Below are 6619 nucleotides of genomic sequence, written 5' to 3' on the forward strand. Positions count from 1 at the left end.
ACTGGTTGGACCTCCTTGCAGTCCAAGGGACTCTCAAGAGTCTTCTCCAACACCACAGTTAAAAAGCATCAATTCTTCGGTGCTCAGCTTTCTTTACAGTCCAACTCTCACATCCATACATGACCACTGGAAATACCATAGCCTTGACTAGACGAATTCACTATACTCAACTTATTTACTCCTGATGAACTAAAAGATCAAACTGATACTAGGTTGAGAGTCATAGCAAAATAATCAGGTGTGTGGAGCTTGATGTCTTTTAGTTTTGAAATACTAGCAAGGTCAGTTTTGACATATTTAAGAGATAATGGTAATGGTAGCTTTTACAATAGTATTCTACTGTAGATATTTCATAATCTAAAAAGTATATTACATTTGAATAGCATTGTATCTTTCTTTTTAATTTATTAAGCCATCTTATTTTTTTCAAACAGTTTAAAATAGGCATTTGTTAATGTTTAGCTTTGCCTTTAGAACCTTTTGTTTCTGATTTTAAAATTAAAGAGTCAATAAAGGGCAAGAGCTATAAGCTGCTCAACAGTGACATATATTCAAGCTGCAAACTTTTGTAGGGAAGTCTTTAAAAGACGAAAAAAACAAAAACTTCCCAACTTGGGCTCCCCAACACTGGGTTAGGGTTTAAACTTTGGATTAATAATAAATGTAGCTCTAGAATACACAAAATAAAGTGGTTTGAGCTTGATTTTCACCCTTAATGGGTACAAAAATTCAAAGTATAAATTTAAATTTTATTAAACAGGATTCTCAGAAACAGAGAAGCCATTTTTTGATAATATGGAAAAATGAGAAGAAAGTGTTCATTTAAAGACTCTCTACCTGAAGATTATGAAAAGGTTTATAATAGAGAGAGCTGTAGGGAAGAGAGAGATATTTTTAAATTTAATTTTTCAGAACTCCATATGGATATTTAAATTTAGAATTATCAAGCAAATTTATTTTATAAAATATCAGAAACTTCTGGGGAAATAAAGAAAAAACTTTCTGGGGAAATCTTTATTTTGGGAGGTATCAAGTATTATATTGGTTGCTTTAGCAGTCGTTATACTTGGAGATTTCATGCTCAGCTTTCTCCCAAACTCATCAATCTCTTCTTCTTCAAGGGATGGATAAGAGATGAGGCAGAGAAAAGATAGAAGTGTTCCTACCATACTATTCTGGAAACTTGTTTCTCTTCAGTACGTGAAAATGGTGGGAACAAATTTCTAATACACGTCTATAGGGTGAGCAGATGTTCTGATGTGCTGGCTTAGTGGCTCAGCTGTATCTGACTCTTTGTTACCCCATGGACTATAGCCTGGCAGGCTCCTCTGTCCATGGAATTCTCCAGGCAAGAAAACTGGAGTGGGTTGCTATTTCCTTCTCCAGGGGATCTTCCCAACCAAGGGATCAAACTTGGGTCTCCCACATTTCAGACAAATGCTTTGTGTGCTAGGGAATGTCACAATTACACCCATTATCCCAGATGATTATTAGTAGTGCACCTTTTAATTCTTAATTTAGCTACAATTCAAACAATAAATATGTACATCTAGCATATGTAGTAAGTGCCCTATATAGACTGAGGAGAAGAATAACACAGATCTTTCTCAGTTTACCATGGGATTAAGTCTTTGTGGCTCAGCTGGTAAAGAATCCACCTGCAATGCAGGAGACCTGGGTTTGATCCCTGGGTTGGGAAGATCCTCCGGAGAAGGCAAAGGCTATCCTCTCCAGTATTCTGGCCTGGAGAATTCCATGGACTGTATAGTCCATGGAGTCACAGAGTTGGATACGACTGAGCAACTTTCACTTTCACAAGTCTCAATAAGGCCATTATAAGTTGAAACTCCATTTAGTAAACCTAATCTATAGAACATCATAGCTGTGTGCAGCCTACCTTAAACATACTCAGAACACATACATTAACCTCCTGTTGGGCAAAATCAACTAGCAAAAGTCTATTTTATAATACAATGTTTAATATCTCATGAAATTTATTGACTACGCTAAGGAAAAGAAAAAAAAAAAAAGAATGGTTGAATGGGAGCAGAATAGTTATAAGTGTATGAGCTATTTACCCCCATGATCATGTGGCCAGCTGGAAGCTGTGGCACTGCAGCTGCCCAGCATCATAAGAGAGTAAGTAAGACAAATCACTAGACCCTGGAAAAGATCAGAATTCAAGACTGGAAGTATGGTTTTCACTGGATGAATATTGCTTTTTGCATCATTGTAAAGCAGAAAAATCATGGAACCACCCTAAGTTGGAACCATCTGCACCAAAAATAGAAATTTCAAATTTCAAGGATCATTTCTATGAGCTTCCCTCATTGCTCAGACAGTAAAATTGTCCGCTTTCAATGCTGGAGACCTGGGTTCAATCCCTAGTTCATTATGAAAGAAGTTTCTCTGAATGTGTAGAGCACCTGAAACCCTAAGTAAGAAGCTCAGTGTTCCCTTGTGAGTGTGAAGCTGCTTTTTGGTGTTGGTTCTGCAACTGCCATTTGCCACAGATGATCATTCTTCTTTTCCTTTGGGGAGCAAGAGGGAGAGGACACTGCCTGAGTAAAACAAAGAACAAAAAATAAGCTTTAAAGTACTTTCTAATTTGCCTACAAACTGGAGGAATATGTGAAATTGCAAAAAATGTAAAATTGAAACAATAAATTGGTGACATCAGTTCATATGAGAATTTTATTAACTTTATTCTTTATTTATGGGAATTTAACAGCTTAGAAATGAGTAGGTTTTTTTATTTTAAAATTTAACTACAGAATTATTAGTAATCTTCGTTAAGCCAATTTATACTTTTTCCCCTCTTTCTTCTCACGAGAGGAAAGTCTTCATATAATCTTTGGTTTAAGTTAATGAGCACATTGAAATATTTTATATATTTGCAAGAGAATGTTAACATTCATTCATACAGAGTAAACAAAAATTTCTTTTCTGGATTCATAACTACACCCAATACCACTTAAATTTAAGAAATAATAGTTTTGGACACATAAATTGATAGAACAGAATAGAGAGTTCAGAAATAAACCCACTTATATATATAGTCAATTAAATTATGAGAAGGGAGCCAAGAATATACAATGGGGAAAGGAAGCTTCTTCAATAAATGGTGTTGGGAAAACCAAAAAGCCACATGCAAAAGAATGAAATGGGACCACTAACTTATACCATATGCAAAAATTAACTCAAAGTGGATTAAAGTCTTGAATGTAGGACCTGAAACCATAAAACTCCTAGAAGAAAGCACAAGTCACAAATTCCTTGAATTATTTTTTATAATGATTTTTTTTAAATTTTATACTAGAAATAAAGTCAATGAAGTTGAAAATAAACAAGTTGGATTACATCAAAGTAAAATTTCTACACAGCAAAGGAAACCATCAGCAAAATTAAAAGGCAACCTACTGAATGGGAGAAAATCTTTGCAAAACATAAAGGATCAAGGGTTAATATTCAAAATATACAAAGAATCAGAACAACTCAGTTAAAAAAAACAATGATTTTAAATGGGCAGAAGACCTGAATATTAATTTTTCCAAAGAAGACATAGAGAAGGCCAACAGGTACATGAAAAGGTGCTCAACATCACAAATCATTAGGAAATCCAAATCAAAATCACAGTGAAATACCACCTGACAGCTATTAGAGTGAATATTACTAAAAAAGCTGGAAATAGGAAATGCTGGTGAGGAAGGATGTGGAGAAAGACAACCCTTGTACACTAATGGCTGCTGCTGCTGCTAAAGCAGCTTCAGTCGTGTCCGACTCTGTGCGACCCCATAGACAGCAGCCCACCAGGCTCCCCTGTCCCTGGGATTCTCCAGGCAAGAACACTGGAGTGGGTTGCCATTGCCTTCTCCAATGCAAGAAAGTGAAAAGTGAAAGTGAATCGCTCAGTCGTGTCTGACTACTAGCGAACCCATGGACTGCAGCCCACCAGGCCCCTCCGTCCATGGAATTTTCCAGGCAAGAGTACTGGAGTGGGGTGCCATTGCCTTCTCCACACTAATGGCAGTAAAGTAAATTGGTGTAGTCACTGTGGAAAACAGTATAGAGGTTCCTCAAAAATTAAATGTGCTGCTATCACATGATACAGAAATTCCACTTCTGGGTATTTATCTAAAGAAAACAAAAATACCCAACTAGAAAAGATATATGCATTCCCATGTTCAATGAAGCATTATTTACAATCAAGATATGGAAACAATCTGTGTTCATGGATCAATGGATTAAAAAATGTGATACACACATATGTATATATAATGAAATGTTATTTAGACATAAAAAGTGATTGTCATTTTCAACAACATGGATGGATTTGTGGGGATTACATTAAGTAAAACAAACCAGACAGAGAAAGACAAACACAATAGGAGCCCATTTATATGAGGAATCTAAAACCAAGCTCATAGATACAGAGAACAGACAGCTGGGTCCCAGATTGGGGAGTGGGAAGGAGGAGATGGGAGAAATGGGTAAAGTGAGTCAGAAGGCAAAAACTTCCAGTTATAAAAGAAATAATCCAAGGGGATGTAATGTACAGCAGAGTGATCATCATTAATAATACTATATTTCATATTTGGAAGTTTCTAAGAGAATAAATATTAAAATTTTTATGATTAAAATTAAAATTATAATAAATTAAAATTATTAATATTAAAAAAATTTGTAACTATATATGGTGACAGATAGTTAACTAGACTTATGATGGATACCATCTAGCAGTATATTCAGATATCAAATCATTATGTTCTACACCTGACGTTAATATAATATTGTATGTCAGTTATGGGGCTTCCCTGGTGGCTCAGACTGTAAAGGATCCCCCTGCAAAGCAGAAGACCTGGGTTCAATCCCTGGGTCGGGAAGACCCCCTGGAGAAGGAGATGACTGCCCACTCAGTATTCTTGCCTGGAGTGTTCTTGCCTGCTCCTCAGTCCATGGGGTCGCAAAAGAGTCAGACATGACTTAGCGACTAACACTTCATTTCATAAGTTATATCTCAATTTCTTTTTTGTTTTAGTTTTTAAATGTTTTAGTTTAATAAGATTTTTTTCAAGTGTTTCAGTATGAACCAAAAATTAATGAGAAAAAAATAAGTAAACATCAAAATTGATACCATCCACATGAGTCAACAAGGGACAAGAAATGAGCAGTTGATAAAGGAAAATTAATGAGGCTTCAAGAGAATGAAATAGAAATACAAAATAATAAATTATGTTTCAAAATAACATTGAGATTTGAAATGGATGAGTATTATACTAGAAAGAATTTTTAAATGTAGAGAAATAGTGACTGCATTCTAATTAAATCATAACAGATGATAGACTTTTTTGACTTTTTAAGTACCAAAAGAAACATCTATTTTTACTTTATAATGAATTCATGTACTAAAAAATGTATTCAGAAAAAAATTCATATTGGGATTGAAGTCAAAGAAAGACCTAGTTTAAAATGCAAGACATTCATTGTAGAAAAATGTCTGCTAAAAAGAACAAAAAGAACAAAAAATATGAAGCCAAAATGGATAAATAAAGTGATTAACAAAAATGTTAACAAAAGAATTCATAATTGCCTTTCAAAGTAGTATATATTTGAAAAGATCTAGGAAAATGAACTGCTCATGAAAGAATAATGAATTGAAAATATTACCTAAAAAGGAGTTATGAAAATAAGTCATTTTTTTCTTGCCTCATAACAAGAAAATTACAGGCAATGTATAATTAAAAGATAACACATCTTTATGTAAGGCCGTGAGGGGAAGGAAGAGAAGAGAATACTTTGAATGTGAATCAGTCATAGAGAACTGGCTCTACTATTTAACAATATGAAAGGAGTTTGGAATAAGTCTACTGATGTATTTAGAGTTAACTGATAAATATGGGTGCCTCACCTGAATGATTGTAATACCCTCTTACAAGTCTTCCATGAGCTTCTCAGGTGGTGCAGTGGTAAAGAATATGCCTGCCAATGCAGGAGGCCCAAGAGATGTAGGTTTGATCCCTGGGTCTGGCAGATCCCCTGGAACAGGAAATGGCAAGTACTCCAGTATTCTTGCCTGGAAAATTCCATGGACAGAGGAGCCTACAGTGGACTACAGTCCATAGGGTCACAAAGAGTCAAATGCAACAGAGGGCACACACACACACACACACACACACACGTCTCCCAACTTATACTCCTGCATCCTCCAATCTAGTTGCAACATGACAACCACAGAGTCCTCTTAAAATCTTAAGTCAGACAATACCCCTCCTGTGCTCAAAGCTCTTCAATGATGCCCCATGTGCCTCAGCATAAAACAAGGTTTTATATGATTCTGGAAGGCCCTGAATGATTAGGACACAGTTACCTACCTCTCTGACTTCCTCTCCTTACTCTCCCCAGGATCACTCTCTGTAGTCACATGGGCACCCTTGGAGTCATGACAACAGACCAGTGAGGTGTCTTCCTCAGAGCCTTTGCACAATAAATATTATATCTATTGTCTATCTCTACAACTCTAGAATGCAAACTTTGAAAGGGTGAACACCATGGTCTCTTTCGTTCACTGATCCATCCCAAGAACATGGTAGAGTATCTGATACATAGTAGATTCTTGCCG

At 35.8% G+C, this 6619-nt stretch overlaps 1 pseudogene; it reads left to right on the forward strand.

Moving 5' to 3' along the window:
- The first annotated feature begins 2389 nt into the window (after positions 1-2389).
- Positions 2390-2567, forward strand: LOC147373890 (small nucleolar RNA U3; annotated as a pseudogene).
- Positions 2568-6619: the final 4052 nt, after the last annotated feature.

This window comes from Bos grunniens, chromosome 4, assembly GCF_055505025.1.
Source record: "Bos grunniens cultivar Pamir isolate PY7600 chromosome 4, Bosgru_T2T1.0, whole genome shotgun sequence".
Taxonomy (NCBI): Eukaryota; Metazoa; Chordata; class Mammalia; order Artiodactyla; family Bovidae; genus Bos; species Bos grunniens.